Source organism: Microcebus murinus, chromosome 4 (assembly GCF_040939455.1).
Source record: "Microcebus murinus isolate Inina chromosome 4, M.murinus_Inina_mat1.0, whole genome shotgun sequence".
NCBI classification, from domain to species: Eukaryota; Metazoa; Chordata; class Mammalia; order Primates; family Cheirogaleidae; genus Microcebus; species Microcebus murinus.
In genome coordinates, this window is record NC_134107.1 from 58045828 (window position 1) to 58057890 (window position 12063).

General features: G+C 41.4%; 1 protein-coding gene across 3 annotated transcripts in view; it reads right to left on the reverse strand.

Moving 5' to 3' along the window:
* NUMA1 (nuclear mitotic apparatus protein 1) overlaps positions 1-11924 on the reverse strand; it is a 72228-nt gene extending 60304 nt beyond the window's left edge. For 2 of the 3 annotated variants that reach the window (XM_012744939.3, XM_076002266.1), the window contains exon 1: positions 1648-2038. The gene's annotated coding sequence lies outside the window, so the exon portion shown is untranslated. Of the gene's footprint in view, positions 1-1647; positions 2039-11903 lie in introns of those variants that run through there. The other variant, XM_012744942.3, reaches the window with a different exon arrangement.
* Between the last annotated feature and the right edge of the window lie 139 nt (positions 11925-12063).

Sequence of the window (12063 nt, forward strand, 5' to 3'; positions counted from 1 at the left end):
ACCCCCTTCGGACCACATGTGTGATTTGGGAGGACTACCAGGAGAAAGGCTAATTTTCTCCACTTTCTAGTCACCTTGACCTAGAAGCGCACATATGCACAGTGAGTATAAAATAAAGTGACTTTTTTTAAACCAAATTCACCTTCTGTGGGAGGTGACTCATGTTTTTAAGCATACATTTCCAATGTTATTAAATCAGATGAAAACCGTAATCGAAATACTCTCCTTCGGAACCTATTTACTTATTTTAACAAAACACTTATTTGGGAACTGCCTTTAAAGTCTATTTCATGTGAGACACACAGAAAAAATAGGATTTACACTCTTTTATAGTCACGCCTTATTCTTCACCAAAAAAGGTATTGCCTTACTTGATTCTTTGGCTCACAGTATCTTCTGAGTGTTTCCAAAAATTGAATCCACCAAGCAAGAGTGAAGGTTCGCTACCTCTGAGGATACGCAAAAGATTGGGTCATGGGCCCAAAATGTTCTGAGCACTAGCAGCCTCGCCGGAATAAATGTAAAGGCTGAGAACACAATTACTTTGAAGAGGACAAACTTAACAAACATTGTATTATAATTGTCCCACAATTGCAATTAAGGGGGCAAGATATGTACAATAACTGTCATTTGTGAAAAATTAAACTATTACTTTATAATCACACATTATATAATCATAAATTTTGGCCCTGGAAGAAATCTTCAAAAATCATATAATCTAAACTGTACCTTTTTACATATGAGAAAAGGCCAGTCTATTGGTGTTAGGCAATTTGTCCATGGTTGCAAAGCTGGTTAGAACCATCAGGACTAGAAACCCAGATACCCTAACTCACAGCACGTATCTATCCATATAGCCGCCCCTTCCCTGCTCCTCACTTCTATCTTTCATTCTGGTCAAAAGGAGGGAGATAGGCTGGGCGCCGTAGCTCACGTCTGTAATCCTAGCACTCTGGGAGGCCGAGGCGGGAGGATTGCTTGAGGTCAGGAGTTCGAAACCAGCCTGAGCAAGAGCGAGACCCCGTCTCTACTATAAATAGAAAGAAATTAATTGGTCAATTAATATATGTAGAAAAAATCAGCCGAGCATGGTAGCACATGCCTTTAGTCCCAGCTACTTGGGAGGCTGAGGCAGCAGGATTGCTTGAGCCCAGGAGTTTGAGGTTGTTGTGAGCTAGGCTGACGCCACGGCACTCACTCTAGCACTCACTCTAGCCTGGGCAACAAAGCTAGACTCTGTCTTTAAAAAAAAAAAAAAAAAAAAAAAAAAAAAAAAGGAGGGAGATAACTCAGAACACTAAAGCACACCAAGAATGGTTCTGAAGCCCAGTAGCTGAGAAATAATGGCTTAGACCAGGATTTCTCTGCACTGGCCCCGATGAGTATGAGCCATTTTTAGTGTCTGGCTTACAAGAATTCTGGGCAATTTACCTCAGAGCAAGGGCCCAGTGAAAACCTCTGGACCCCCTCTCCCATCTTACAAAAATATGTTTATTAAACCTGTCTGTCCACCCCCTGCTTCGAGTTACTGAAAGACAGTTACTTTGAAGAACATAGATCAAGGAAAAAAAAAGTAGCAGAAATCCTGCTCAGGACAAAGCTGACCTATGAAAAGGAAGAGAGCAGGCAGGAACCATTTTGACTTACCTCCAGGTGGACAGCCTCCACAGGCTGGGACACAGTGATCCTTGGCGGTCTGGCTTAGAATCAGCCTCTACCCAGGGAAGGGGCAAAGGGACAGGAATGCTTATTCATTCCCCCATCCCACCCACTGTAGGTCAGCACAGCCTCGTATCAGCCTCCACAGGCTGGGACACAGTGATCCTTGGCGGTCTGGCTTAGAATCAGCCTCTACCCAGGGAAGGGGCAAAGGGACAGGAATGCTTATTCATTCCCCCATCCCACCCACTGTAGGTCAGCACAGCCTCGTATCATCCTGGGCAGCCTCAGCGTTCTGTGGATCAGACAGCAAGCAGAAGGAAAGCCATGCAGGCCAGGTCAATGGGGTGAGCCAGTGGCAGAGCAGGAAGAGTCAGTGGGGCAGAAATTCTGGCCGCACGTAGCAAGACTGCCAAACCACACCCCCACTTGGTCAGCACTGGGAAGGCCCTGCCTATTAGGATTCCAGTCTCTAAACCAGGAAGGTCCTTCCTCGGGAGGCTCCACAACCCTCATTTTCAAGTCTCTCTCTGCTGTTCAAAAACCTTGCATGGTTTTCTTCTCCCTAAATCGTCATACCTAAATTCTTTGGCTTAATTTTCCAAGTCCGCCACTGTATGGACTCAGGTCATTTATTCAACCTATTTCCCACTATTTCCCAGAGTATACTCTGAACTAATCAAACCAGTCTTCCCACTTCTTTCTGCATAAGCCACGCCCCGTCTCATTTCCATGCCTTCAGTTACCAAGGAGTGATAAATTCAGACAGGTAACAGGTGTCAGGCAGATAACAAAAATGAATTCTCCAATGAGGCATATAACAGAACTAGGGAGCACTGCCCCTTCCTAAAGGCATTCAAATATTTATGCAATATTTCACTGTGAACATCACAATAACCTTTGAAATAGTCATTAACACTCTTTTTTTAATTAATTTTTTTAAAGGCAGTCAAGTGAAGCAGTAGGAGTGCAGAAGGAACAAAGGAATCTGTAACTGGTTGTGATCAATTAGTTATAAACACTACTGCGCTTGGACCAGCCTATTAATACTCTTTCTATCTTGCAAGCAAGCAAACCTCCCTAAGGTTAGGCAGCTGGTAAAATGCTAGGCATAGTCTCTACACCTGAGGACAAAGCAAGAGCTCTATACTATTAGGCTTCCCAGTAGTACAAACAGCATGGAAGATATAGAACACTCAAATGTACGTTTCATGACATATAACCTTAATAGTGGGATAGGGAGCCCAAATCACAGCTTATCTAACCATACTCTAACTGCCTCAAATTCTATCCATCTTCCAAACCCTTTCTACCTGCCAAAATCATTTCATTCCTGGTCATTTCAAGTCCTACGGAATTCTGTCTTCTCTCAATTCCTATAGGGCTTATAGATTAGACGACACAATCAAGTGCTAAATTATACAGTTTGCAAAATCAGATACTTTTATGTGATTTAATGTTAGCTTCATTAATCAAACTACTGTATTAACCTACATGATTATTCTACAAAAAACCTGAATCTGATCAAGAGGAAACAATCATACAAATCCAATTAAGATACGTTCTGCAAAACAACTAACCTGAATGTTTGAATTGCTGTGAAAAACAAAAAGGCATTCAGGATTAAAAAAAGAACTGTTCAAGGTTAAAGCAGACTAAAGACACGACAAAACATGGCAACTAAATGCATGCATGATCCTGCAATGGATCCTGAACAGAAAAAATCTATAAAAGACATCATTGGAAAAATTTGAGAAATCTGAACAAGTATTATACATGGGATGTATTAAATCAATGTTCAATGTCCTGAGTGTTAATTTGTGGTTATATAGGAAGAAACTCTTGTTTTTAGAAAATGCTGAAATATTTAGGGATGTGTACGTCTAACAGTCAAAAAGTTCAGAAAATGAAAGAAAGCAAATGTTGAAAGCAAAGCTTTCAAAATAAACTGGTAAGGAGGGAAATTCTGTACTATACACTTCTTTATATACTCAGCTCTGTGACAGATATAATAGGCACATATTAGGTATTTGCTCACTGCCTAAGGAAACTAGGTTTTGAAGGTTAGCAACCAGACAGAGTCCACGTTACTGCAGTTCATGAAGGATACAGTAGGAAACTTAGGGAACAAAATGTTTCCCCAAAACTCATATTGTAACACCACAGGAAACATAGAAGAGCTTGAAATCAAAGCTATTACCCCACTCCTCACTGAGGCCATCACAGAAGTATAGATACTCAAAAAATGCCTACTTACAGGGCAGAATGCAGCTGCTGCCCAAACAGAGGACTAGGTGCTGAGGTCACATGGCATCCACCTTGCCATAGGGTACCAAAAACCTTTACAGCCTGCAAAACAAGTGTCTCTGGCCAGTCACAGGAAGGCACTCAAGTGATCAAATAAATATGCCAGAAATATATGCAGTCTTTACTCCTTACCAGATAAACCAGTCCTCAGCTGCAATAAGGCAGAAGAAATCTGCAAGGCTGAATCACTGGCATTTCCTGTGCTGGCTTCAAAGAAACTGGCCCTTAAATACGACAAAAGAGCAGGCCACACAGCTGCCAACAGCAGTTCCTCAACCCAGGAGCATGCTGTGCAATAATGCCCTCTCCCCCTTCTACATCCACCAGATCATTTTACTTCTGCCAAGTGGCCCCTTATTAGGGCGACTGATTACCTAATGGCCAACCCTTAACCTTGGTTCCCTCCTCCCCTCAATGACAGCCAAGATTCTGCCCTTTCCAGATGGCTCCTCCTCTAATTTGCCAGTCCAAGTAGGAATAGTTAAAACTATTCTTCCGAAACCTCCATTAACTGGAGTAAGATCTATAGTGCTGTGACATGGAGCTTGCTTCTCAAACCTACCATGTTTCGCATTTTTACCAAAGACTTAGAATGAAAACATATAAGACCTGCTTTTCAAGCTTTGGAATTAAACTGTGAAGGAAAGAAAATGCAATGTTTTTAGATTTCATCTGGCAAAAAGATCTTAATAGGTCTGACCTTACCACAAATAAGTTAACAGGATTAAGTGTAAAGTCCTATATTTATAATAAAATCACCAAACAAAGAAATAAAGAATGGTAGAACAAACAGTTCATACTAAAAAGGCTGCCTAAAAAAAAAAAAAAAAAAAAAAAAGCTGCCTATGGTGGGAGGTAGAGGAGAGACCATTAACTAAGTATTACTAAGTATACTCTCTGTGAACCACAAGTCTGTGAGAGCTACCCAAAACATTAATGCAGTCTCAGGTTGCTTTAGTAGAAGACCACCCGGTACCCCACCTTTTAACAGCAAAGTTAGAGTACATACAGAGGAAGAGTGCCAATGACAATGGTGAAAGGTCTAGAAGTGTGTCATCAGGTGGGGAATACTCCCCATGAAGAACGGGTTTTTAAAAAATTGTAGGGGAAGAACTACCCATGTCCAGCCAGAAGAGAACAAAAAACCTTTTTTCAAATATATACATGCCTGTCGTGCAGATGAGGAGAAAGACTTATGTGACCCTATAAGAACACAAAACCAGAGGCCAGGATCCACACCCTACTCCGTTGTGATCTGCTTTGTGATGCTGGGGCTGGGGCTCCACCAACTCCAGTTCACTTTTGCCAGCTGGTTCCCTGTTAGGTTCTATCAACAGGGGGTGCTAAAGGGAAAACAGAAGGCAGGAGGAGGCTGCAAGGGACTTCCTCCTTCCTATAGCTTGCTGTTTCTTGACAACAGCACGTGGTTCCTCCAGGTTCCCTCTAAACTCCCAGAGCCAGCCTCATTGTGCCCCTCAGAGACACTAGCATCAGCTGGGCAGGGCTCCTCCAAGCCCCTCCTGTGAGCTCCTAAGAAACCAGCAGCACCAGGCAACACCCTCTCCTTAGAGAATCTGGGTACAGCTCCTCCAGATCCCTCCTGACTTCTAGGTTCTGATAACCCCAAACCTCCTCCCTTTGTTTTTCAGTCCTAGATGAGAAAGTTGCATAAGGCTGTATTTATGTCAAAGTTACTTTAAGATTCCTTTTTGCTTTTTCAGCCCTCCAAACAAGGGCTTAAACCAGTTTCCTTTATTATAGAGTTCATTCTATTAAAATAACTAGTGTGTGGTTTCCATTTTACTGATTGGATCCAAACTGACACATAGATAAATTGAGCTCACAAGAAAGTAAGGGAAATCCCAGGAACCAGAAACAAAGAAATGAAAACTGGATTAGTGAGCTGATGGCATAGTTGTCCTAGCAGTGTGAGGAACTTATGACACGCTCATAGGTCTTAAGCCTGCAAAAGGCAACTGAGATCCCCCTATAGAGGCTGAGACCCACAAGTTTGTACCCAACAAAAAGACAGATTAGGAAAAATATCTGTCCACAGGGAAATAAAGAAGTTTGCCCTGCTCACCCAGTTAAGTAGGAAGAAAAAACCTTCTAGGAATTCAAAACCATAAGTACGTATACAAGTGGATTTGGAGTTCAATTTTATACAGCATTTATGGCCTAGAAATCTACAAGCAGAGCAAAATTATAAGCATTATGGTTCCAGGCTGGGAAAAGCCTTGAGTGCCCAGCAGAAGTAAACACAAAGCTACTCTAGGAGAAATAAAAACAGCCAATTAATACATGAGAAGATGTTCAACATCATCAGTTATCAGGAAAACATGAATGAATTAAAACCATAATAAGATACTATTATACTTCTGTGAGAGTGGTTAAAATTTAAAAGACTGACAATACCAAGTGTTGACAAGAATATGAAGTAACTGGAGCATTCAGTTTATAGGAACATAAACTGGCACAACTACTTTGGAAAACTGACAATTTCTTAAAAAGTTAAACATACATCTGCCATAGAACTCAGCCATGCCACCAAAAAAGAAAGGAAAATATAGATGCATTTAAAGATTTGTACATGAATGCTTATAACAACTTTATTTACAATAGCCAAAAACTGAAAATGAGCCAAATTTCCATCAACAGTGAATGATAAACAAAATATGATATAGCCATACAATGAAATACTACCTAGCAATAGAAAGTAACAAGTGACTGATACATGTAACTGAATGGATAAATCTCAAATTATGCTACATGAAAGAAGCCAGGCACAAAAGAACATACATTGTAATATTTCATTTACATAAAATTCTAGAAAACATAAATTAATATGTAACAACAAAAACCAGATCAGTAGTTCCTGGAACCAGGATAAAAGGAAAGCTCGATGAAGAAGCATGAGGAAACTTTTGGGGATGATGGAATACTCAGATCTTGACTGTGGTCACCTTTTACAGGTGTATACATCTCCAAAACTCCTTTTTTTTTAGCCAGTCAAATTTAGCATTGGGGGGTTATACATCAACTTTAGTGACACTAATGTCAATGAGTTCTGATAACCCACTACCATTGGACCAGCCCAAAACTCTTTTTAATTTAAATAAAGTTTATGGTACATAAATTATACCTAAACAAAGTTGATTTGTTATAAATTTAAAAAGCTCTTTAGAAAACTGACCTCAGCCCAGGCTACATAAGATTATCATAGATGATGCTCCTCTGAAGATGAGCTCACAATCCAAAATTACAAAATACTTGAGGACATAATATCATAAGTGTCAGTTACAACAAATGGCAGGATTATACCCCTAAAAACTTCAGATAACTGAACAATATGATAGAGGCTATAAATTAAATTTCTTTAAAATTATTATAGACACAAAATGAACTGAAAACAAGATACCATAAAAAATAGATTTGAGGCCAGGCACAGTGACTCATGCCTGTAATCCTAATACTCTGGGAGGCTGAGATGGGAGGATCACTTAAGGTTAGGAGTTTGAGCCCAGTCTGAGGAGCAACAATACCCCATCTCTACTAAAAATAGACAAAAAATTTGGTCAGGAGTTCAAAACCAGCCTGAGCAAGAGCGAGATCCCGTCTCTACTAAAAATAGAAAGAAATTAATTGGTCAACTAAAAATATATAGAAAAAATTAGCCGGGCATGGTGGCACATGCCTGTAATCCCAGCTACTCCGGAGGCTGAGGCAGAAGGATTGCTTGAGCCTAGGAGTTTGAGGTTGCTGTGAGCTAGGCTGATGCCATGGCACTCTAGTCCAGGCAACAGAATGAGACTCTGTCTCAAAAAAAAAAAAAAATTGAAAAAGAACCAAAGAGTTCTTCTAAGAAATGAAAAAGGTAGCTAATAAAAATAAGAACTCAGGCCGGGCGCGGTGGCTCACGCCTGTAATCCTAGCTCTTGGGAGGCCGAGGCGGGCGGATTGCTCAAGGTCAGGAGTTCGAAACCAGCCTGAGCAAGAGCGAGACCCCGTCTCTACTATAAATAGAAAGAAATTAATTGGCCAACTGATATATATATATATAAAAAAAAAATTAGCCGGGCATGGTGGCGCATGCCTGTAGTCCCAGCTACTTGGGAGGCTGAGGCAGAAGGATCGCTCGAGCCCAGGAGTTTGAGGTTGCTGTGAGCTAGGCTGATGCCACGGCACTCACTCTAGCCTGGGCAACAAAGCGAGACTCTGTCTCAAAAAATAAATAAATAAATAAATAAGAACTCAAAATGCAAATTAGACCTGAAAAGTAAATTTGTATGCCAGGAGATACATATAAGGAAATTACCTAGAGGTTAACAAAGAAAGATAGAGATGTAAATTATGAAAGAAAGAATAAGAGATGTGGAAGACAGAATAAGAATGTCCAACATCAGTTTAATATGAGATCTTGGGAGAGGCACTATTTAAAGAGATGGCAACTGGGAATTTCTACAAAACTGAAAGATACAAAATCTCTGTTTGGATATCCCATGGGAAAAATAAAATTAAATTCACACCATGTAATAAAACCACTGAACACAAATAACCACAAAGAAGATCTTAAAAACAACCAGAGAGAAAGACAGGTTACCTACAATAAAATAGTTAAATTATAAACATAGTTCTCCAGTTGATCTTAGCCAAATGACAGAGAAGCAATGAGCATAGTTCACAAGAGTAACAACAAAAACCCAGAATTTCAATAAAATAACATTTTCTTTCTTTCTTTCTTTCTCTTTCTCTCTCTCTCTGCCCCTCTCTCTCTCTCTCTCTCTCTCTCTCTCTCTCTTTCTTATACAGAGTCTCGCTTTGTTGCCCAGGCTAGAGTGCAGTGGTGTCACCCTAGGTCACAGCAACCTCAAACTCCTGGGCTAAAGCGATCCTCCTGCCTCAGCCTCCAGAGTAGCTGGGGCTACAGGCATGTGCCACCATGCCTGGCTTATTTTTTCTATATATATTATTGGCCAATTAATTTATTTCTATTTATACTAGAGACGGGGTCTCTACTATAAATAGAAATTAATTGGCCAACTAAAAATATATAGAAAAATAAACCAGGCATGGTGGCGCATGCCTGTAGTCCCAGCTACTCAGGAGGCTGAGGCAGGAGGATCGCTTGAGCCCAGGAGTTTGAGGTTGCTGTGAGCTAGGCTGATGCCACAGCATTGTAGCCCGGGCAACATAGTGAGACTCTGTCTCAGGAAAAAAAAAAAAGAAACAAACAGCAAACATATATGGGTGAAACAAAATAATCACTAACAGCACAAAACAAAAATTATCATTAATTAGAATTGTTCCAACATTGAGATGGATTAATTCTGGGAATTGTTTCATTCTTGGAAGTACTCATTTTGAGTCTAGACAACAACTTTTGATATGTTTAGTGTAAGAGGCTGAATTAAATGACCCTCAGGATACGTTCTGACCATAGGGTTTTATCAATTAGACACAGCTTTCAAAACAGCCCCTGATTAACTCTGTTCCAGAATCTGAGGCAGGGCTTGGCCCTCATCCTAAGTTCTAGAACTCAAGGCTTAGTTCAGGGCATTCTTCCCACTCCCATATTCCAAAAGTAAAAAAGAACATTCTAAATAGAAATGTTTCTTAATGAGCTTTCAGGTAAGATCTTCTAGCTTTTGAGGAGTACAGATTTTGGCTGTGGACTTGGATTGAGGCATTACAATTAGTCATCATTTGCTTGATGGGCCAAGAAAAGAGTACTTTGGAAGCTTTACAGAGAAATATGTGCTTCTTCCTCTAAAAGAGAAAATGCCACACAGAAATAGAGAGGGAGATCAGGATGTGGAAGAATTTGCAGGAAAAAAAATTTTTAAAAAGAAAGAAAAGAAACAGGGAGGGAACACATACACCCATCCTTGCTGACTGAAAGCTACCTTACTTGATTTGAATGCTCAGGCCAGGTTCCCACATATTCGCAGCAGTAAAGATCTCCACAAGATAGAGAGCCCCACCTCACATACTATCAAAGATTTCTGCCCACCACAGAGTAATACACTTGACAACTCAGAACTTTGGAAACAAAAGACCAGGCAACAGATACTAGAGAGAGGAAAGCATCGATTAAAGCAAGTAAATACAGGCTGGGCACAGTGGCTCACGCCTGTAATCCTAGCACTCTGGGAGGCAGAGGCAGGTGGATTGCTTGGGGTCAGGAGTTCGAAATCAGCCTGAGCAAGAGCGAGACCCTGTCTCTACTATAAATAGAAAGAAATTAATTGGCCAACTAATATATGTAGAAAAAATTAGCTGGGCATGGTGGCACATGCCTGTAGTCCCAGCTACTCTGGAGGCTGAGGCAGCAGGATTTCTTGAGCCCAGGAATTTGAGGTTGCTGTGAGCTAGGCTGACGTCACATCACTCACTCTAGCCTGGGCAACAAAGTGAGACTCTGTCTCAAAAAAAAAAAAAAAAAAAAAAAAAAAAGAAAATGAAGAAAAAAGCGAGTAAATACAATTACATTTTCAGGAGGCAGTGCCATTCCAGAAAAGAAGTTAGCTTTATTTGTTTTTTTTCTTTTGTATTTTTTTAAAACTTATTTTTATTTAAAAAAAATTTTTTTAGAGATAGGGATCTCACTTTGTTGCCCAGGCTGTAGTGCAGTGTCTCCATTCTAGCTCACTGCAACCTTGAATTTCCAGGCTCAAACAATCTTCCTCACTCTGCGCCTCTCAAATAGCTATGACTACAGGCACTCGCCACCATGCCCAGCTAACTTAAAAATATATATATATTTTAGAGACAGTGTCTCACGATGTTGCTCTGGAGGGTCTCAAACTTCTGGCCTCAAGCCATCCTCTTGCCTTAGCCTCTGGAGTTGCTGGGTACAGGTGTGAGCCACCACACCTGGCAGGGTTTGCTTATTACTGAGGTTCAAAAGCTACTAAATGAAGATGGGTAAGACAGACTCCTATCCCCTTTCCAGCCCAAGAAAACACATCATTCTAAAATATTAATATACATTAATGGTCATGACATGTCTCAAATCCCACATAGCCATCAGGATACAGTGACAAAAAACAGTCTCTCATTATCTACAAAGGCAGACAAACAGAGACTCTTAGAGCACCAGATGACAAGTGCTACCTCAGAGGTAAGCAAAAGAGGTATCCAGAGGAGGAACCATCAACCCCGTTGAGCTCTCTCTCACCCACAACCTTCACACAGTCACATCATTTGTAGTCATAAATTTGTACTTTCTAAGGTGCTTGCATGAAACACCTTAGCTAATTTGATCCTCACAACAACCCCAGTAAGTACATTAGGCAGGTAAGATCATTGTTTACATATTTGAAAAGTGAAGCTGAAAATAAATTAAGTGACCAGTTCAACACAACGAGCACCCTCACAAGCCCCTCCCCCGTCCTCATTTATGCCCAACCCTCAAAACCCCCAGTATAGCCAACCTCGCACTAGCTATGTAAGCATGGCCAAGTTAAACACTAAAACCTCAAGGTCCCCATCTTTAATAAGGCTGTTAGAAGATTAAAAAGTTGAGCTTTATGAAAGGTGTAGCACAATGCCAGATACGTAGCTGGTGCTTGGAAAATGTTTACTACTGTACTACTATAACTACTACTGCTATTGTTCATAATAATAGGCGAGGACTTTCCATTACAGGACCCCTCAAGTTACAAGGCTGTCATGAAATTGCACTACCCGCTACCACCGACGTCCTCAGACATAAATCCACGGACACGCCCCCAAACAGACCCTCCCCCTCAGACACCCCAGCTCCTCCCCCTAGATGTGCCCTTCTCCTTACAAACCTTACCCCCATAGACTCTCCCCTTTCTGACTGTTACGAAGGAGGCTTTCCGCTCGTACCGGCCTCTCCAGCAACCCCTTTAGGCCTGGGCATCCCTGCGGGCGTCCAGACCACACGCCAGCCGCGGGCCCGCGCCGGTTACCTGGCCGCGAGCTCCCGCTTCGCCTAGTGATCCCCCTGGATCGCACACCTCGTCGCGGGCTCGCGCCGGTGCTGTGAGCGCACAATTAATTTAAACTATGGCCCCACCCCCTCGCACCGCCCTCTGATTGGCCCCTATCGGCTGTTGTCGTACGTAGGGC